Here is a 23,724-nt window from a genome sequence, read left to right as displayed (position 1 = left end):
AACACTTGTGCAATTTGACTTTTTCTCTCTTGTATGATTTTTTTTAATCTCCATAAAAAAAGATATTCTTGTTTATCTCATTGGTTCCAGGAAAAGGAAAAGATGTGAGGAGCAGAGGTAAGTTGCTCATATACCCAGATGATTCATGATGTCAACCAAACCCAGTTGAGATTAAACTACTCCCACCTTCATCGCTCATCAGCTAAAGTAATGAACAATGATTTCTTAAGTCATTGAACTTAGTGTTGTTTTATTTTTTTAATCCTCAATAGCAATACCTAACTGATAAAACATGATAAAACTAACTAATACTTATTGAGTATTTACTCTGTGCTGAGAAGTGTGTCTTTATCCACTTAATCTTTACACAACTTGATGAGTTTAGTGTTATATCCTTATCTTAAAGATGAGAACCATGTTATATACCCAGCAAAACTGTTGTAGATTTAGGATTTGTAGGACTGACTCTACAACCTGGACTCATATACACTATTTTTTTCTATCTTTAGAAAACAGCTGAATTATACATCTTTGCCTCAAAAACTAAGATCCAAGATCTTAAAGATCTATCACTAAAATCTTTGAAGGTATCTTTATTAGAATGACTACATTTTTGATGGAGAGATTTTTCTTTAAAAATAAGTAATTCTTTTTTTTTAAGATTTTATTTATTTATTTGACAGAGAGAGAGAGAGAGAGAGACAGCGAGAAAGAGAACACAAGGAGGGGGGAGTGGGAAAGGGAAGATCAGGCTTCCCACGAAGCAAGTAGCCCGATGTGGGGCTCGATCCCAGGACCCTGGGATCATGACCCGAGTCGAAGGCAGATGTTTAACGACTGAGCCACCTAGGTGCCCAAGTAGAGTAATTCTATTTCAATTGATGGTTACAGTTCTTGATGGAGATCCTCAAGCAAATTTATCTAATATTAATTTATAATAAATTATGCCCTAAGGGGACATATAACATACCATGTTTATAAGATTGATATAAATTAAAGATCAGATTTGGTGCTTTGCAAAGGTATATTAGTGTTAGGATAATACTAACTGACCTATTTAATACCATTTCTAGCTTCATTGGCTTAATATATGATATACATTTGGGATTTCTTTGAGGGCTAGTCATAGTCTACCTGGATGATGGTTAAATTATTCCTGTGCTTATAAATAATATATTATCCCCACCTAACGTAACTTAGCAAAACTGTTACTAATTCTTTCAAGGTACTGGCCAATTTATCTCAACTTATTTTTAATCCTTTAGTGTTTTGAAGATATTATTCATGAGATGTAGTTATTATTGTTAATAGTAATAATAATAGTGAACAATATCTCTTTATGTTTGGCTCACATCATTACTCTCCGTGGAGTATCTATCTTTTCCAGGTCTGCCTGTCAAAATTCTATAATTTTCAAGACCCAATACAAATGTGTCAGTCTTATTGAAATTTCCTCCAATTTCTCATTCCAGGAGTTAATTCTTGCTCTTTTGAATACTTTCAGAGTGTTTCTAAGCTTTATTTGATGATGCTTATCATGTCATATCTTGTATCTTTCCCAATTAATTTTATTTTCAAAGATTTCAAACTTACAGAAAATTGAAGGAATTTTATAATTACCACCTATGTATCATTCACCTAGATTTGCCTACTGTTGGTAGTTTGACTTCTCTATTTCTATCCTTTTTTTTTTTACTACTTTTGTGCAAATATCTAAAAGTAAATTGAGGGTTTCATGGCCTTTCTCCTGTAAAATTTCTTCTTTTTCAAGGTTTATTTATTTTTATTTTAGAGAGAAAGAGAGAGAGTGGGGAGGAGGGGCAAAGGGAGATCAAGGAAGAAACTGAAGCAGATTCCATAGTAGGTCCCACACAGGGCTCAATCTCAGGACCCTGAGAACAGGACCTGAGCTAAACCAAGAGTCAGATGCTTAACTGACTGTGCCATCCTGGCATACCTCCTATAAATATTTCTATGTGTATTACCTAGAACAAGAGTATTCTCCTATAAAGTTACAATAAAATTATCATATAAACAAAATTTGACATTGGAACTACAATATAAACTAAAATAGGGTCTTTGCAATTTAACTAATTGTACCAACAACTTCCTTTCCATCTGTCCTTCTTCCCCTCAGGTTTTAATCAAGATTTATACATTGAGGGATGCCTGGGTGGCTCAGTTGGCTAAGCATCTGCCTTCAGCTCAGGTTATGATCCCAGGGTCCTGGGATAGAGTCCCACATTGGGCTCCTTGCTCAGTGGGGAGCCTGCTTCAACCTCTGCCTGCCGCTCCCCCTGCTTGTGCTCTCTCTCTCTCACAAATACATAAAATCTTAAAAATAAATTTATACATTGAATTTATTGTTTTGTTTCTTTGGTGTCCCTTTTCTAGAGTAGTATTCTCCACTTTTTGCCTTACCTGATGTGTATGTTTAAGAATGTAGGTCAGTTATCTTCCTCACAATAAGATTCAAGTTAGACATTTGGTTACACTACTTGGTTGATATGTCATCCCTGTGTCATCATACTAGAAGACACATAATATCAGTAGGTTCCATTATCAATGATATAAAATCTAATCACCTGGCTAAATAATATCCTTCAGGTCTCTCAACTATGTATGGCATCTTTTCAATTAATAACCAATTTGTGAGGTGCTATTTTGAGATTTGTGCATATTCTGTGCCTCTTACACCCAGTTTTTTTGTATGTGTTCATTGATGATCTTGCTTAAATAAATTGTATATTTTTGGGGCACCTGGGTGGTTCTGTCAGTTGAGCGTCCAACTCTTGATTTCAGCTCAGGTCATGCATGATCTCAAGGTTGTGGGATTGAGCTCCACATTCAGCAGGGAGCCTGCTTGAAGATTCTCTCCCTCTGCCCCCTCCCCCACTCATGCACTCTCTTCTTTCTCTCTCTCTAAAATAAATAAATAAATCTTTTAAAAAATGTATATTTTCATACCAGATAACTTTTGTTTTCACCTTACATACTCTAGGATAGTGGTCTCAGGAGCATCAATATCAACATCACCAGGGAACTTGTTAAAAAGTAAAATTCTCAGGCTGTATCACAGACCTGCTAAATCAGAAGCTCTGGAGTGGAGCCAAGAAATATGTGTTTTAGCAAGCCCTCCTGATGATTCTAATGTACAATGAAGTTTGGGAACCAATTCTTTAGAATTACATTTTATTCTAGAAGTTTCCATGGTTACCATCTGTGATAAGTGTAACTTGACAACACCTTAGATCTGTTGTATCTCATACCTTTAACTTTCTGCTTAGGGTTTAACTGCCTCTATGTAGGATGCTTACTCTTCCATACACAAACATGCAAATGCCAGGAAGTTATTAACACACAGGACAGCCTTTGAACAATCAGACCAATAACCAGTAGATGAGTATTCTTCTCTGGTGCTTTAATGGTACAATTCACAGGTGTATTTTGCAGGATTTTTCAGAAGGTCACAGCAGAATTAGCCCTCTGTTGGCAATAGGGAAGACCAGTTCAATAATGCACGCTTGGATTCATTGTTTGTTTGTTTTTTTGTTTTGTTTTGTTTTTTTTAAGTCTCTCTAGATCCCCTTATCTCTTCTTTGAGTTACGTTCCGAAATAAGCTTCCTTCATAAAAGTCATTGTTTCTGGCTCTGCTCTCTATGGGTAACAAGAAATAGCATATTTACAATCAGATGTGGCACTGAAAACTCCCATGTTGAGTTTGGTATGATAGAAATGTGTCACTCATTCATCTGCCACATGGTGATGCTAAGATTATATTACTAGTGGTAATCAGGGAGATGATCACCCCTGGAATGTAGTGGTGTGTCACATTTAGCAGTATTTTGCCTGGAAGTGATTTGGTTTTAGAGCCAGGTGTTTGTTGACATGTAGGCTTATGTTGTAGTGGGGTACTGAAAGAAATGGGGGCAGTGCTAATTATAAGATTGTGAATTTAGATATTTTTGTTGTTGTTGTTAATGGCTTGAAAACCTTTAAAAAGCAAAGGACATATTTAGATTATGGCACTTAAAATTCAAGGCATACCGTAAAAGTCAAAAGGCTTCCACAGCAACATTTAAAGACATTATATCCTACAGGGTTAACTAGGCTGAAAATTGGGCCCATGAATTAATTGTAAGGGTAGTGGAGTTTCAGAGGATACTGAATGCATAACATTTATAGGTCTCTTAAGTTTAATTCAGCTCTCCAATAGGAAAAGATTAAGACTCTGAAACTTATCCAGGATGAAGATATTTGAAGAATGACCCAAGACTCATGAACCCATAATTTTTCTCTTGAATCTCTGTATTGATAAAAGTAACCCTCAATTCATTGAACGAGAAGGCTCTCTCCTCACACACCCCTCCCTTATTTAGAAATCCTATAGGGGCTTAGAAATTGATGCTTGTCCTCCTCAAGATTCTCCTCTACTTCTGTTCATTGCCTCTAAACCAATAACTAAGAACAAGTCACAGCACAGCCTGAGGGACAATGCAATTCCATTTCTGGGAGGAAATAATAGATATACCAGAGAATTGTAAGACTTGCCCAATATGTCCTTGATAGAACTTGAATGAACATATATGGAATTTGATCTTGGAGGTATTGGACAAGGGAATAGAGAAAGTAAGTGTGAATAGGAGAGAAATCATTGATTCTTTTGTGACTCAGGAATTTATGTCCTGGCATGGACCAGATGCTAGTCTTGATATGTTGTTAAGATGCCCAGTTAAAGACTGCTGTTGAATGATGTTTTATGGTAAGTAAAACAGAGATGCCAGAATTGTCTTAGCAGTGAACTGTAGAAAGTTCAGAAGACCAAAAGAGGTTTGTTGCTTGGCTGTATTACCAGTAAAAGTCTAGAATTGATGATTGGGAAGGCTGATGTCCTTTGTCATAGTAGAAAATTAAAATTCTTCATCTAGTTTTTGGATATGAATCAGCTTTTAGGGTTACAGTCCAATCATTATGAGAAAATGAGTCCTCTTGAAGAATTGTACAGTACCACCATAAGTATAGCTAATAATTTTTTCTCAATAGTTTTTAAAGCCACCTGTAGCCAGTTACAGGCAAACTATACTTTGAAGAAAGGGACATATTCAGGTATTTCCAGGATATACACTTTAATTAAGGACCGATAAGGCTATTGTAGTTTTCTTGTTAGAGTGGGGTAGAAAAGAACCTAGATGTTAAATAAAGCTCTGTCCAAATTCAACATGCAGCCAGACCACAGTATTCACTGGTTCACTATATAAACATTTCAGCAACCCCCAGTCCGTAATTGGTGGGCATAGTAAAAAGAACTGATATAATTCAGAAATGAGAACCTTTATGCTAAAAAGGACTGAGAGGAACTCTTGAAACTGCCCACTTCTCCAGCCAAGAAAATAAATCGGAATAGATCATCTTGGGAGTAATGCACCACTTTAAGACTTTTAAGACTTATCTCCTAAGACTTAAAAAGAGGTAGGAGTGGTTGTCTCTATCTTAACGCCATTCATCTGCTCTCTGGCCCCTGAAAAAAACCGTGGAACATGGTGGATGATGATGGACTACCATAAATATAAATAAGAGTAGTTTTCATTGTAACAGCTTTTAATGCCAGATGATGCATATTTACAACATCAGATCAGCACTGCCTCTGGCATTTGCTATGGTGCTATTGATCTGATGAATGCATTCTTTACAGTCTCTATGATAGAAAGCTTCAGATGTCATGCTCTTCAGGGGAAAGGTCAGTAGAAAAAAATTGACCCTCTTTCCCAAGGTTATATTACTTTTATTCTCTGTCACATCACAGCCTGCAGGAATTTGATATTCTTGACATTCCAGAGAACGTGTTGGCCCACTATATTGATGGCACCATGCTAATTAGACAATTTAGAAAGGAAATAGCAAGTGTTCTGGATATAGTATAAAATATATATGTGCCACAGAATGGGAGATGAACATACACAGATTTAGAAGCCTGTCATATTGGTACAATTTAAAGTTTTTAGGAGTCCAGTCATCTGAGGTTTCCTGAAACTTCCCTTTTAATGTGAAAACAGTATATTTCACTTTATATCCTGTACAATTAAGAAAGAAGCACTGCATTTGGTGAGCCATTTTAGATTCTGAAGGCAAAATATATACACTAATAAAATACTGTTCTTATTTTGTTGTTGTTGTTGTTGTTGTGTGCCTCAAAATGCTGTCAGTTTTGAGTGAGGTCTAGATTATGTTAGGACACTTCAACATGTCACTCACCAGTTGAGAAGCAGCTCCTGGCATATGAATAGGCCCTAGGAGAGATGGAATGCCCTGCCACTTATCAAGTGTATACATGGCTGAAGCTTCTCATCAGGAGCTGGTATCATTACATACATATAGTCATAAAGCTGGTCCCTACAGAAATATTACATTCAGGATTGGGCCTGAGCAATATATAGAGGGCACAAGTAAGTTACATGAACATGGCCCAGACTACCTAGTCACATATCTCTTATATAGAAACTTTTCCATCAGCTCACCCTGGGGTTGGCATCATCAGGGTTTACTTATGATCAATTATCAGGGGAAAAATAAATTTGTCCTGGTTCACACATGGTTTAGCTCACTATATTGGTGGTGATTGAAAGCAAACAGCTGCTATAATGTGGTTCAAACAAGCAAGGCCCAGAAAAAAAAAATTGAAGGGAAACCACTCCACTTACCAGAGCTATGAACAGTGCATTTGGTTCTCCTCCCATATGGAAGAAGAAATGGCCTGAAGAATGAGTGTTCATGAACACCTGGGAAGTTTTGAATAATTTGGTTGGGTATTATTTATGTATTTCTTAGTTTTGCCTTATCATATTATAAACCTGCTGGGTAGAAAATATCAGCTCTTTGCTTTTCATCTTTTTACACATTTCTACATTAAGGCATAAGAGATGTAGTAGATTCCCAGGGCTGCCATAACAAATCACAAATTTAGCGCCAAAAAAACCCAGAAATTTATTCTCTCATAATCTCGGGGATGGAAGTTGAAAATCAAAGTGTTGGCAGGGCCACTCTTTCTCCAAATGCTTTGGAGGTAGATCCTTTATTGCCTTTTCCAGCTTTGGGTGACTTCTGATGTTCCTTAGTTTGTGGCAGCATAACTCAAATCTTTGTTTCAGTGTTTACATAACCTTCTTCTCTATGTGTCTGCTTGTTTCTATCTCTTAGGGGACACTTCCATTGGATTTAGCCCCATCTTACTCCAGAATGATCTCTTCTGGATCTTTACCTTAATTACATCTTTAAAGACTCTTTTGCTAAATAAAATCACATTTTGTGATTATGGATAGACACAAATTTGGGGGTGGAGGGAGAGAACTATTCAATCTACAACAAGGTAGTAAACTAATATTTAATGATGATAATTTGTTTTTCTGACTCAGTTTAGAGTTTCAAAAGACAGATTTTAAGAAGTTTATTTTTTCAAAGGGATTCCTATATTTTAGATGACATACAGTATAGATATTATTTCAGTTATTCCTACAAGTTATAAGCTGCAGTTTCTCTCATGTAGTTTCTTCAATAAAGCTATTTTAACATACTATAAAAGATCTTAAAAATAATTTTAAAATTAATTATTTATTTATTTGAGATAGAGCAAGAGTGAGCAAGAGAAAGAGAGAGAGAGAGGGCACAGGAGCAGGGGAGAGGGGCAGCAGGAGAAGGAGAAGCAGGCTCCCCACTGAGCAGAAATCCTGACAGGGGTCTCAATCCCAGCACCCTGAGATCATGACCTGAGCTGAAGGCAGATGCTTAACCAACTGAGCCACCCAGGCACCCCTAAAAATTTTAATGTTGAAAACTCCTGGACTATAATCTATTGCTTCAGTTGTAGCCCATTGTTATGTATTGATAGATTTCCCCCAAAAAAGAGATGTTGAAGTTCTAACCCCTTCTACTTCAGTGTGACTGTATTTGGAAATAGGGTCTTTATACAGGTAATCAAGTTAAAATGAGGTCATTAGAGTGGGCCATAATCCAGTATAACTGATATCTTTATATAAAGGGGGAATTGGAACACAGACATACACAAAAGGAAGATAATGTGAAGACACAATAGGGAGAAAACAGTCATTGCCTTAAGTGAAGCATCTATAAGCTAAGAAATGCCAAGAATTGCTGGCAGACCCTAGAAGCTAGGAGCAAGGAAGGATTCTCCTCTTAGAGCCATTAGAGAGAGCATAGTCCTGCTGATACCTTAATTCAGATTTCTAGTGTCCATGACTATGAGGCAATATTTCTGTTGTTTTAAGCCACCAAGCTTGTGGTACTTTTTAAATGGAGCCTTAAGAAACTACTACTTAGTGCATTATATCATGGACTATTATGCATGTCTTATAAAGTAGTTTATATGTCCTTATAATGTGTTTTAAAATATTTAATGTGTGAGTTTATGGATGGTTTTTAAATTGTTTAATGATTAATTGTTAAAATATAGCATGACTCATTCCTGAAAAATAGATAATTACAGAGATTTTCAAACTTCCCCCCCATAGTAGCATGGTTAATATTATCCTCGCTTTAACTGCAAGTCTACATAACATAACAGTAATTGGATTGAAGAGTGAATTGATGAAATAAAAAGCAATTCTTCCCATGTAATATTTACGTAATGAAGCAAATAAAGACAGGGTGATTGCTGTTGAGAGTCAACCTATATTTTCTATGTTGTATTTAATATGGTTGAAGTTCAGCACGATAACAAATATTTTTACAAGGTATCATTTTTTCATGTGATTTTTGTTTGTTTGGTTGGTTTTAGTCCTATGTATACCACACAGAACATTTATTGACTGATGTCTTAGAAATCTCATCATTTAATCTTATGACACATATACATTTAGGTTAATAAAAAAAGGGTTCATTGATTATTAGTTGCAAATTTCTTGCCAGCTACTATATTAGGCATCAACTCTCATTGACTGCAACTATTAGAGATAGATAAGTATCAGTTCTTTGTAAAGATGAATTTTCCATTTTTTTAAGATTTTTGTATAATTAAACCAAATTCCAATCTTATTAGCTACACTTGGCTTTTTGACCAATAGTGATTTGAAATGTTAAATGATAGTATTCATATTGTGATCATTAATGTCAATCTGATTTTGGATAATTAGTTAAATTTGTCCTAGCCATTTTAAAAAGAAACAAATTGAATTTTTACCATTTTTTATCTGTTCTATATTGTGTTTCAGCAAGACTATATTAATTGTAGGAATTGTAATAATATTAAAAGTATTCTTTTGTCAGAAATTTTCCCACTCATTTTAGATCCAATCTTTAAAAATGTTATTTTTAATTTTGGTAAAAACATAACACTAAATTTACCATTTTAAACATCTTAAAGTTCAAAGATCAGTAGTGCTTAGTTTATTCACGGTGTAACCGATTTCTAGAACTTTTTCATCTTACAAAGTTAAAACTTTTTACTCAATAAGCACTAATTCTCCCTCACATCTCCCCTAGCCCTTGGCATCTTTCTACTTCCTTTGTTTTCCCTATGATTTTTATTACTTTAGGTACTTCAATTGATGGAATTATATAATGTATGTCCTTTTGTGATTGGCTTGTTTTACTTAGCATAGTGTCCTTGAGGTTCATCCTTGTTATAGCATGACAAGATTTCCTTCTTTTTTTGACTGCATAATATTCCATGGTGTTTGTGTGTGTGTGTGTGTGTGTGTGTGTTTGTGTGTGTGTGTGTACCACATGTATGATCCAATTTTTTAAAGTTTATTTCCATTGAATATGATGCTGCTGGGTTTGAGTCTAGGCGTCTTACTCAAGGAATCTAGTAGATTAGATAATTAAATTCCTTCCAGCTCCCTATATTCTCCTCAACCAGCAACTTCACATCATTAGTTAGATATCAGTGCAATATAGAAATCCAGATCCTATATTGCCCTCTTTTTCTCCCTAAAATACTAAGGGAAGTAAAGGTTTCCAAATTTAGAAAATAAAATTTCTAGAACCAGTGCTAATCCCAGGTATGGGCAAGTACATCCCTGAATTTACGATGGGTGGTGAGCCATAAAATTATTAGTGAAGCACCAACTCATTCAGGAGTTATATGCTTCAAACACTAAGATTCACTCATATAATATCTCCCTAATAGCAGACTGTATTTGTTAGGGTTCTATAAAGAAATGGAGCTAGTAAGGTATAAATAAAACCAACAGGATTTATATAAAAGGAGGTTTAATATGAAGAATTGGCTTATGTCATGGTGCCTGGGTGGCTCAGTCATTAAGCATCTGCCTTCAGCTCAGGTCATGATCCCAGGGTGCTGGGAGAGAGCCCCACATCAGGCTCCCTACCCCGTGGGAAGCCTACTTCTTCCTCTCCCACTCCCCCTGCTTGTGTTCCCTCTCTCACTGTGTCTCTCTCTGTCAAAAAAAAAAAAAAGATAAAAAAAAGAATTGGCTCATGTGATTTTAGAGACAAAATCTCATGGTCTGTTGTCGGCAAGCTGAAGACCCAAGAAAGCTGGCGGTATAATTAAGTCTGTGTCCAAAAGCCTGAGAACCAGGGAAACTGATGGTTTAAATCCCATCTTGAGGGCCAGAGAAGGTGAGATGAGGTATGGCAAGCAAAGATCTCAGCAGACACACAGGAAGCAAAAAGGGGGACATTTCTCCTTTCTCTGCCAGTATTCTACTCACATCCTCAACAGATTGGATAATGCCCACTCACACTAGGGAGGGCAATCTACTAAGTCTGCCAATTCAAATGCTAATCTAATCTGGAAACTTGCCCACAGCCACACCCCAAAATACTGTTTAATCTGGGCACCTTGTGACCAGCCAAGATGACATAGAAGATTAACTATCACAAGTCCACTCCTTGTCAACTTGGCAATCATATGCATCCCCATAAACCATACTTAATCTTCAAAGAAAGAAAATAATAAGGTCATAAGACTGGTTTACATGATAAAACTATCCTCCTTACAACAAAAACCCATTAACCTCTTGCCCAGAAAAGGAGATAAAGTCCTTGAGTGGGTTTATTACCCGTCTTCATATCCCAGAACTAAATGCTATAATGTAAAATTAACAATTCTTAAATACTATGATATAAAATCAATACCTTTTATGTTACATTATAAGGGAACAAGAGAGGAAAGAAAAAGAAGACAGTATAGCAGGAATGGGGACCATTTGCGTTTGGGCTACTTCTTATAATTTCTTGTGCCTTCAGTGTCTGTTCAAACCTGATCATGTACAATATCGCTTTCACTTGATGATGGAATATTGCTGTGCATTCCAAACTTTATGGCTTGATAGGTCATATAACACCCAATTTATGACACGCAGATCAGGTTGCATGGTAACTTCATGTCCTGTGGTTAAGCATTCAATTTCTACTAAGGCCCAACTGCTGACAAATGCAGTTTCTCAAAAGAAAACTATTTATCTGTAGATGATGGTGCGGCCTTGCTCAAAATCATATGTTGTAATTCACCTATAGGGGCCTGCCAAATAACATTCTTATCTGCCTCTGATCCTTCAAACACCATTGCATCTTCTGGATTAAATGGCCCAAGAGGCAGAGTAGCTTGCATGGCAGTCTGGACTTGCCACAGAGCCTTCTCTTGTTCTGGGCCCATTAATAACTAAATATTTGTGCCCCCCCACCAAAAAAAATTCATATGTTGAAGCTTTAGCCACAATATGCTGATGGTTAATTTATGTTGTATATAAGCCAGTTGATGGTATTTTGCTATAGCAACCTGAGCTGACTTAAGACAGGTCCCCACTGAGGATAGCTGCTTTTTGGTCATTTGGTAAATGGGCCAGAGTAACACACACAACTGAGTAATATATTGCTTCCAAAATCTGAAGAAGCCCATAGGCATTGTGTCTCTTTCTTGGTTGTAGAAGAGGCCAGATGCAACAATTTATCCTTCACCTGAGCAGGTATATCTCAACATGCCAACATCACTGGACCCCTGGAAAAAATTAACGACCATATTTCCCTCCCCCAAAACATCAATCCTTGTCTGTAAAATAGTGTACCTGTGCCACTGTATTTATTTGATTCAGGCACATTGAGGCATCTCTTCAAATGCTTAAAATTCTTCTAATTCCTAGCTTCCTTTTAAGTTAATAAATTGTTTATTCTTTACTCCTCAGATCATGATTCATCATGCCTTCTTATAAATATATTGATATCAAAAAGAATATAAATTACTTGGCTCATTTATATATGTCACATTTACATAAGGTGCAACACCTCCTATTCTAACATGAAAGTCACCTATTAATGAGAACTTCAAAATTCTTATGTGGATTACAACATTGGTGAGCATCATCAGCAGACTTGGGTGACAAAACAAACTTATAAAATCAGTAAATGAGGAGGCAGATGTTGAACTCAGGCAGGAAGTTCATCTCCAGAGTTTCTACTCCATAACCAGAAAATTATCTTCTTTCTCATCCTGAAGATGTACTAGAGAAATATCTCAAAAACAAAACAAAACAAAAAACAGCAAAATGTTGCAATTTTGAACTTTTCTGGTTTTTGGATGAAACTTTATTTCTTAACCCCAGGAAGTTATAAATATTATTATGCCTCAATTTTCCTATCAGTAAAAAAGCCATAATTATGTATATAAAAGTGCATTGATTAGATAAGACACTGTTAGGGACTTAGAACAGTGCCCATTACAAACTAAAACTCAGTAAATATGAGTTATCTGTTATTATTATGATTATTAGTGCAAAGGGAAGGAGTACGTTTTTTCGTAAGCATTTAAAAAGTATTAGTTGTCTGTGAATGCATAAGCACAAGCTGAAACTTTGAAACATGGTATTCACTTATGGAGTGGTTTTGAGAATCAGACTAGACAATATAAGAAAGGACATTGTAAACTTCTATAAAATACGTGGTTTTATTGTATTATTAGCATCACACAAGAATATAAGTAGAATGGCTCATAAATTTCTTAGGCAGTGCATTTTTTACTTTTTACCTTGAATGCCTTTGACATTCAACTGAGACTGATTTCTCCTTATGAAAGTCTCCAGGAGCAAAGGAGAAATGAAGTGTAATTTGTTTTGATCTCTTGAGCTCTCAGAAGCTCTCCAAGGAATGTGGAAATAAAACTTTAAAATTTTTCTTAAATTTTACTGCACCTTGGTTTTAATTCTATAAAATGCTTTTGGGTATATCTTAAATTCTAGCTTTTGTATAGACAAGAAGTGATATATCAAGTTTTTGATATGCTCATGCCAAATATGCATGAGGCATATGTTTTGGTCAACAAGGATATATGGCTTAACTTTTAGCCATGTTCTGAGTCTTAACCAGGGGTTAGAACATCTTGTTCTGGACACATTGACATTTTGATAAATTATCATATTGGATGTTAAATTAATAACATTGGAACCATCATTAAAAAGAGTTGCTGAAATTAAAAGACTTGCTATGGTGAACGCTGTGAATTGTGTAAGACTGTTGAATCACAGACCTGTACCTCTGAAACAAATAATACATTATATGTCAAAAAAAAAAAAAAAGAAGAAGAAGAAGATAGTAGGAAAGGAAAAATGAAGGGGGGGGAAATTGGAGGGGGAGACGAACCATGAGAAACTATGGACTCTGAGAAACAAACTGAGGGTTCTAGAGGGGAGGGGGGTGAGGGGATGGGTTAGCCTGGTGATGGGTATTAAAGAGGGCACGTACTGCATGGAGCACTGGGTGTTATACATAAACAATGAATCATGGAACACTACACCAAAAACTAATGATGTAATGTACGGTGATTAACATAACATAATAAAATAAAAAAATAAATGGACAATAACATAATAAAATAAAAAATAGACAATAGGTACATAAAAAAAGAAATTAAAAGACTTTTAAAAATTTAATTATAAAGTAAGCTCTTCCTGTTAAAAAGCTGACCAATATTGAGCAAATAGTAAAATTTCTCAAGGCCCCTGTTTTCTTATGTAAAAAATAAGAATAATGAAATACCTATTAATTTCTGAACCTTACATATAATGATATTCTTTCATTCAAAACCAAGGAAAACTTTGAAGAAAGAAACATATCTTTCATTGTTCTTATTTTTAAAACTAAATCGGTTTTTTTCTGTTACCTTTTGTAAGATTTAGTTATGACTTTTTAAATAGGCAGGTATTATTTTATCTTTTTCCTTAGCATTCTAAAAGTATCTCTGTCTGCTTCCTGTGCCCACGCTCACATCCAACTATTTGCAAGAATCATCATCAATGAACCATTATGTAAAGATTAACCAGTACTGTTCTTAAAAGAGGGAGAAGAGCAAAAAGCACACATAGTACTGAAATGCTTTTATGTTAAGGCTCTGCTTTTGAAGCTGAGCTACATACTCTTGCTTACTCAATTCTTTTTGTTTCGAATGAAACTTCCAGTTCCCTTACCAGATGAAATCTCTTCTACCATTGCTAATTGTTTTGTATATGTTTGGGGGAGGGAAGAGGACACATCCTATGATCATTTCTTCTTATTTGGTTCTTTAGTTATTTTATTTTGCAATAGGTCAATGACTATTGGCTTTTGATTCTCACTTGCCAGGCATGGCTTGAAAATAGTTGCAGGTTCTGGCAGCTGGTGAACACAGGCTTCAGTCCCACTTCTGCTACTTACAAACTGTGTGCCATTTGGCAAGTGTCTTAAAAAAATCTCTGGCCCTTAATTTAGTCTTTGTTAAGTGATTATAGCAATTCCAAAATACCCAGGATTGCTGTAAGGATTGTACTAGATACTATACATGAAATTGTATATACCCTAGTAGGTACTCCACAAATATTAAGACAGAAAAGGAGAAAGGTACCATTTTTCCTAGTCACAGATTTTTGGCAGATTCTCTTAAGCACTATAATCCATCAAGTTGCAAACCACTAAACTTTTGTTAAATGTTTATCTATATCAAATTAAAAAGACCTAAATGCACTAGGCCACGTACTCTGTGATGAATCAATTATAAAGCTGGAAATTAATTTCTAATTAAAATTAAGTTAATTTCTAACTAAAAATTTTAAATGTCCAGTTAAAATTCTCCCAGAGCAGACTTTTTCCCTCTGATATATCTCCACTCCTCGTTTACTGATTTTATCACCCCGGGAATAAAGTCCTACTCCATTACTCACTACTCCACTACTGTTTGTCATTATGGTAAATGGACTCACATTTTTATGAAGGCCAGTTTTACCTGTCCCCCCACCCCATACACTGGGTTCTCAACAGTGGATTAGTGTCAACTAGTCCTTTTGATGCAGTCACTAAGAGCAACAAGAGGAACACAGCTGAACGATGCCAGTGACTCTCAATGATTTAATGACATATTTGGCTTGACCACTAGATTGTTGTTTGGTTTGCCACCCATACCATTCATCATGATTGATGATGTCCATATGGATTTATGTCTCTTTTAAACCTTTCTAGACCTAAGTAGTTCTCAAGATATTACTTTTTTTAGTACATGAAAAATTAAATTGGTATAATTGAATGTTATCCAAACTATTATTTAAAGCTTTCTGAATTTTCAGATATTTAGTCCATATTAATCAAATAAGGACCAAGCGATAGGATTACAGATTGTCTTATGCTGAAAAGATAATGTAATTTTATTTTTTAATTTTTTTAAAGATTTTATTTATTTATTTGCTAGAGAGAGCACGTGGGCGAGAGAGAGTGAGCGAGAGTACAAGCAGGGGGTAGCTGCAGGCAGAGGGAGAAGCAGGCTCCTTAACAAGGACCCCCGAAGCAGGCCTCAATCCCAGGGCTCTGGGATCATGACCTGAGCCGAAGGCAGCCGCTTAACCGACTGAGCCACCCAGGCGTCCCAAGATAATGTAATTTTAAAATATTAGGGTTACATATGGAATTGTCTGTTGGATTAATCATTTACCACCACACAATAGTTCAGATTTGTATATATGTCTCAGATATGTATATCCTATGAGACATTACTGCTTATCAAATTTGAAACCTGCATAAAAACCTAAGGGGAAAATAACTGTAAAGGAAAAAAACAAATTTGTAGAGACTTGGAACCTTCAGGATATGACAAATCTATCTATAGAGAATTTGTAAACAATATGTAAGGACATGTCCCAAAAATAGATAGACTATAGAAATATATTGAATACAAAGTGAGGATTATATTTAGTTTTCAGGAATAAAATTCTGAGTTTCCTAAAATCTAAAAAACAAACAAAAAATTATAAAATAAGGATTCTAGGGTTTTAAAATTTATTTTCAGAAATCTCAGTAATTTGGGGGCACCTGGATGGCTCAGTTTGTTAAACGACTGCCTTCGGCTCAGGTCATGATCCTGGAGTCCTGGGATCGAGTCCCACATCGGGCTCCCTGCTCAGCAGGGAGTCTGCTTCTCCCTCTGACCTTCTTCCCTCTCGTGCTCTCTATCTCTCATTCTCTCTCTCTCAAATAAATAAATAAAATCTTAAAAATAAAGAAATCTCAGTAATTTTAAATTAATACAAGGATAGAATCACCAATAACATCCTCACCACCATAAGATTAAAGAATTAAAATTAAATTATAATTAAAGATTAAAATTCATTACTAAAATTAAAGATTAAAATTAATAACTTCCAAGTGTAAAAATATACATTATCTAATAAGTTCTACTTCAGTTTTGAATATCACTATGTTAGACACCATTAAATGGTTATCAAAAATCATGTTTCAATTTTCTCATCTCACCTCCGTTATGAGGCTGGAAAAGCTAAGTATGCATGTTGTCAATCACCATTTTCAGGTAGCAGTTGCTATATAACACTGTAAGGAGTTATATGACATAAGTGGAAGTTTGCTGAGGAGATTCTGGGGAAAGGGTCTTCTTGATAAAGGAAGTTTCTTTTTGTCTTAAATGATGGTTCTAAAGCTTGAAGTCTCAGGACAATTTTGTGACCATGAGAGAGACAGGTAAGGAAATCATCTCAAATTTTGAGCTACTGAACTAACATCAGTAGCTACCTACCTTTACTTTTTTTGTTATAAACCTCTAGTTTTTTTTTTTAAAACCAGTGTTAGTCTGGCTTTCAGTTATCTACTGCTGAAAAAAAATTATGATTGCTGAATCCATTTATAACTGTGATAAATAAGTATTACTAATTGTGAATACATTACATTTATAATGAACATAAGTTGAAAACCCATCCTACTTGAATTGTCAACTTGAAATAATAAAATGTTATGAAAGTTCTCCAAGGAACCCGAGGGATCCCCAGATACCACAAAACAGGTGTTGTGGGTATGTGGAAAGAAAAAGAAGAATAATAGGACATCTGATTTCAGCTAGAATACTTCTATTTTTATTTACTAGGTTTTCATGTTAGTGTTCTTTTGAAAAAAAGAGTTCTATAGCTAAAATATTTCTGAAAGCCACTAGTGAAAAGAAAAGAAAATGTTAGACTCTGTTGAAAAGCCTGAGTTCCCACCCCACTCTGACTTCATAACTTCTTAGTAATATCGCTTTTGATAAGATAATTGTTAAATCTTTAAATATTCAGACATAGCTCACATATTTTTACATGAAAACTTTCATCTAAAACTTTGCTGAATGTCACAGAAATATTTGTGGCAATGACTGACAAAATTTTAAGCACTGCTTCATTATATTATTTTTGAAGATGTTTCTGTATGTGTACAGGATTTAAAATGTGACTGGTGAGTTGCCTAATATTTCTTTCTTTTTTTTATTTTTTAAAGATTTTATTTATTTATTTTACAGAGAAAGACACAGCAAGAGAGGGAACACAAGCAGGGGGAGTGGAAGAGGGAGAAGCCGGCTTCCCGCCGGGCTCGATCCCAGGACCCTGGGATCATGACCTGAACCAAAAGCAAACACTTAATGACTGAGCCACTCAGGCACCCCTAATATTTCTAATATGTGATTACTCATTGAAGTGGGATTGCAGACAAACAGAAATGTCAACAAATAGATATTTTTGCACAAGAACATCTACCTCACATAATAACTGAAAATAGTATACAGTGGATGATTCTCTATCTCAATGGGAGGATAATATAGTGAGACAATTTGACAAAGTAATATTTTCTGTATATCTTTGTTTTAATAAAAATTTAATATATTTTTTATGTTCACATGATACTAGTATCCTTAAACTTTATTAAATATCAAAATTAGAAAGGTCAGAAATGGTGAATATATATGAAAATAATGAAAAATTTTCTATTTGAACACTAAAGATATCCAATTGCCCCTCATACACTTTACATGAACCTTATAGGGGCGTGAAATTCAAAAAAATCTTTTTCATGTAATCAGTTTTAAAATCCTTCTTTAAATTACTTCATGTAAATTTTAAGCTAAAATTAAGTTGAAAACTGTAGGAATATATAAAATTACCATAGAAACTCAAAATTTTTAAAAGGAAATCTTGAGCAAGAAAAACTTTTATTTCCCCAGAAAAACAGAAAATATTTCCCCAAGAAAAAAAATATGCTATTACCACTAATTCTCATAGTAGGAAAGAGAGGAAAGTGAGTGAGTGCCTGATCCTTCCAAAATAATTTACCTTGGAATTATGACTGGAGGAATAGTTTTAGCTTCAAGATGATTCTTACAATTTAGAGCTCACTAAATATGGGAAAGTACCAAACTTGATATTTAAAAGGCAAAGAATTGCATTAGATGCAACCTACCCAAAAACTCTCCATGAATTCTAGTTTCTTTGTGTCTGTGCCAATTCCTCATAATGGCTCCTCCCACTCCTTCTCCTTTTCCTCCTCCTCCTTCTTTTTTCTTAAAATTGTATGACATCTAAAGTCTTTAAGCAATCAAGTTCCCCATAGCTACAGTTTATCTGTCGCTCCTTATGGGCCCTTCCAGTCAGCAGTCACACTGGTCTGCCTTGGCATCGCTATATTGAGTAATTGTGTATCAGGCAGGATCTTGAAGAAGATCCTGAAATTTCCTTAGTGTAATATTGGAAGTGTACTTCGTGCAATGAAAGGAATCCTCCTCTTCTACCTCATGGCAACAGATGTTGGGCCCTTCATGGGAATTGGCTTCTTGAAGATAAAAGGAAGATAAAGGGAAAGATAAAGGAAAATGCCTGAGAAAGACACACTAGAAAGCTAAACACAAGTAAAAGAGGGCTTTGATGTCCCTGATTGTAAAAAAAAAAAAAAAAAAAAAAGTGAATGATTCCAGAGAATCATGTGCTGAGGAAAATGATGATCAAATCACACAAGCTTCCCAATCCCAAAAAAATGAGAACTATTCTCAGTCATCAACTTCTAACAGCATCATTTATAGCAGCCAAGAAGACATAAAAGAGTTTGAGAGGGAAGAAACACAAGACAAAGAAAAAATCGTGGAATCTAGTTTTCCCCTTAGTGCCGTTGAACCTTGTGTGATTTGACAAGGTCAACCTAAATATGGTTGTATTGTTCATGGCAAAACATGACATCTTATGGCCTGCTTTATGTGTACAAAGAAGCTAAAGGAATAAGCCCTGCCCAGTATGTAGACATTGTGCTCTTATTTCCATTAGTGGACATGCCTATAAAAGTAGAATTCTCTATTTCTAATTATATAACCCTAAAAATTTAGACTACATGAAATTATTTTTTTACACTTATCAAATCAAGAAAGTACCCCAGTACATGTAGATTTCTACTCTGTAGTGTTAATTTACCTGCTTTGGGAGGGGGAGTAGTAAATATTTCCCTTTATAAGAATTTCACTACTGTTTATATTTTATATTTGGGTTTTAATGTAATTTAAATTAAATTGTAATTTAAATTAGATAAGCTTATATTTAAGCTTATCCTTAACCAGTACTCCTCATATTTTAAGTGATTTTGACTTCCTTTAAGTTCAGAGAAGTATCTGATTTTGAAAAATGTAAGTAGGACACTTAAAAGTAAGTTATGTACATTCAGGGTATAGTATGCAGTGATTATGCTACTTACAAAACATTCAAATCTGCAAATAGTTTCATTCACCATGCCTATACATTAAATTGTCTAAATTTTTAGTTTTAATATACATATATTAATTATTAATTTACAAATAAAAATACTAAATGTTTGATTTAAAAAAATCTGTAATTACATTTGGGAATAATTACTTCTAAAAGTGACCTTATTCATGATCCTGGGGTCCTGGGATCAAGTCCTGCATCAGGCTCCTTGCTCAGCAGGGAGTTTGTTTCTCCCTTTCCCTCTGCTGCTGTTTCTCTTTCTCTCTCTGTCAAACAAATAAACAAAATCTTAAAAAAATAAATAAATAAATAAATAAATAAAAGTGACCTGATAATTGAATGAACAGTCTCCACAACAAAAAAGAAAAGAACAGCATCAAGAGGGGAGAAAGGAAGAGACATGGACTTGTCAAAAAAAAAAAAAAAAAAACAAAAACAAAACACCACACTCATGGTGAGTCCCGATCAGGAGGGGTATAAAAGGTATGGAACATTTTACTGAGGAGTGAGAGACTCCAACTTCACATCAGAGATGCCAACTCTTAGATTCTTCACAGGAGAGACTGGTCCCCAAATCATCAGGCTTTAAAAATCTACAGAGGGACACATAGGTGGCTCAGTCAGTTGAGCATCCAACTTTAGATTTTGGCTCATGTCATGATCTCAGTCATGGGATCAAGCTCCATGTCAGGCTCCACACTCAGCAGGGAGTCTGCTTGAGATTCTCTCTCTGCCTCTCCTCCCTGGTTTTCTCCTCTCTCTCTCTCTCTCTCAAATAAATAAATAAATTTTAAAAAATCAACATGGATTATGTTCAGGAAAACAAAAAACTGTAGGGAATGGAAAAGTTACTCTTAAAGGGCTGCTGTGGAGATTACTCAATTTAGAAGCCAGCACAATAAAAAAAAAGATCAATTTGAAAAGGGCATAGACCATATGTAGAAGAGACCCATTTACCAACTTTAAAGCATCTACCAGGGAGGTGGAAGCAGCAGGAACCCTCCCCAGGGACTTCTCAGTCTGGTGGGAGCCATTTTTGAGGTCTCAATCTACTTTATGATAATGGGCACAATTTTGAAATTCTCCCTCCAATTTGCTAGTACCAGTGGTTATGCCCTTCTGAGAGCTCAAACCTCCAATATGCCATAATGGTCATGGATCCACCCCACAGCTGAACTGGGGGCAATCATCATATGAGACAATCTCACAGCTAGCATCATACTCAATGGGGAATATCTGAACTTTTTTCTCTAAGAACAGTAACAAGACAAAGATGTCCACTCTCCCCACTTTTATTCAGCATAGTATTGAAAGTCCTAGCTACAGCAATTAAGCAAGGGAAAAAAATCCAAAAGTATCCAAATCAGAAAGGAAGAAGTAAAACTGTTACTATTTGCAAATGATATATTATATTTAAAAACTTCTAAAGAATCCACCAAAAAACTGCTACAACTAAGAAATTGAGAAATTCTACAACAGAGAAATTAAGAAAACAATCCATTTACAATTGCATCAAAAAGAATAAAATACTTAGGAATAAAGTTAACCAAGGAAGTTAAAATCTTGTATAATAAAAACTGTAAGACACTGATGAAAGAAATTGAATAAGACACAAATAAATGGAAAGATATTTCATGCTCATGGACTGGAAGAATCAATATTGTTAAAATGTCCATATACCCAAAGCACTATACAGAATAAATGATGTACTTAACAAAATTCCAATGGCATACTTCATAGAACTAGAACAAATAATTCTAAAATTTGTATGGAACCACAAAAGACTCCAAATAGATCAAAGCAATCTTGAAAAAGAAGAACAAAGCTGGAGGCATCTCACTCCCTGAATTCACACTATACTGCAAACCTATATTAACCAAAACAGTATGGTAATTGTACCAAAACAGACACACAGATCAATGGAACAGAATTTAGTGTCCAGAATTAAACCCCTACGTATATGGATATATAGATATCACAAAGTAGCCAAGAACATACAAAGGAGAAATGATGGTTTCTTCAACAAATGGTGCTAGGAAAATTGGACAACCACTTGCAAAAGAATGAAACAAGACCACTATCTTATACTATACACACACCAAAAAAAAAAAAAAGGAAAGAAAAGAAAAAAAAATCAAAATTGACTAAAAACTTAAATGTAAAACCCCAAACCATAAAATTCCTAGAAGAAAACATAGGTAGTAAGCTCCTTGAAATTGGTCTTAGCAACATCTCTGTGTGTTGACTCCAATGGCAAGGGAAACAAAAGTAAAAATAAACAAATGGGACTACACCAAACTGAAAGACTCCTGCACAGCAAAGGAAACAATCATCAAAACAAAAAAGCAACTCACTAAGTGGGAGAAGGTATTTGCAAACAATATATTCAAGGTGTTAATATTCAAAATACATCAAGAACTCATACAACCAAAATTAAACAACCCAATTAAAAAATGAGCAAATGATCTGAATAGACAAATCCTCCAAAACAAGCATACAGATGGCAAGCAAGCAAACAAAAAGATGTCCAATAACACTAATGGTGAAATGCAAATTAAAGTCACGGTGAGATATCCCATCATACCTGTTAGAATGGATATTGTCAAAAGATAAGAAATAACAAGTGCTGGAGAAGATATAGAGAAAAGGTGATCCCTGTACACTGTTGGTGAGATTGTAAGTTGTTGTCACTGTGGAAAACAGTATAGAAACTTCTCAAAAGATTAAGAACAGAACTACCACATGAGCCAGCTATTCCCCTTGTGGGTATTTATCTGAAGAAGGTGAAAATACTAGGACTTCCTGGGGAGATGACAGAGTAGGAGGATGCTAAGCTCACCTTGTCCCAAGGATACAACTAGATAACACTCATATCAATGTAAATAACCTAGAAAACTACCCAAAACCTGGCAGAACAGACTCTCCACAGCTAAATACAGAGAAGTGGCCAAATCAAAGAAGGTAGGAATGGCAGAGTCATGGTGGGGAGCCAAATTGATCCATGGGACTATTGCAGGAAGGAGGGACATGGCAAGTGTGGAAAGGGGCATCCAAACTGGTAAGGAACAATTAAAATTTTCACTCTTTGCAGATGACATGATACTATATAGAGAAAATTCTACAGTCCCCACCCAAAAAATACTAGAACTGATAAAAGAATTCAGTAGGTTTGAAGGATACAGAATCAATATACAGAAATGTCTTGCATTTATATACACTAATAATAATGTAGCAGAAAGAGAAGTTAAGAAAACAATCCCATTTACAGTTGCACCAGAAATAATAAAATACCTAGGAATAAACTTAACCAAGGAGGTGAGAGATCTGTATCCTGAAAACTGTAAAACACTGCTGAAAGCAATTGAAGATAACACAAACAAATGGAAAGATATTCCATGCTCATGGATTGGAAGAACAAATGTTAAAATGTCCTTACTACCCAAAGCAATCTACAGATTTAATGCAATTCTTATCAAAAGACGAATAGCATTTTTCACAGAACTAGAACAAATAGCCTTAAAATTTGTATGGAACTACAAAAGACCCCTAGTAGCGAAAGCAATCTTGAAAAAGGAGAACAAAACTGGAGGTATCACAATCCCAGATATCAAGATATACTGCAATTCTGTAGTAATCAAAACAGTATGGTATTGGCACAAAACTAAACACATAGACCAATGGAAGAGAATAGAGAGCCCAGAAATAAATCCACAATTATATGGTCAACTA

At 35.2% G+C, this 23,724-nt stretch overlaps 1 pseudogene; it reads left to right on the top strand.

Annotated features, from left to right (window-relative positions):
• Positions 1–16,913: 16,913 nt before the first annotated feature.
• On the top strand, positions 16,914–19,600 carry LOC112834131 (E3 ubiquitin-protein ligase Mdm2 pseudogene; annotated as a pseudogene).
• Positions 19,601–23,724: the final 4,124 nt, after the last annotated feature.

Source organism: Callorhinus ursinus, unplaced genomic scaffold, assembly GCF_003265705.2.
Source record: "Callorhinus ursinus isolate GAN/ISIS: 27379988/994484 unplaced genomic scaffold, GSC_fseal_2.0 scaffold1, whole genome shotgun sequence".
Classification (NCBI taxonomy): Eukaryota; Metazoa; Chordata; class Mammalia; order Carnivora; family Otariidae; genus Callorhinus; species Callorhinus ursinus.
The sequence above is the reverse complement of the archived record's forward strand: the minus strand, read 5'-3'. Positions and strand labels throughout refer to the sequence as shown.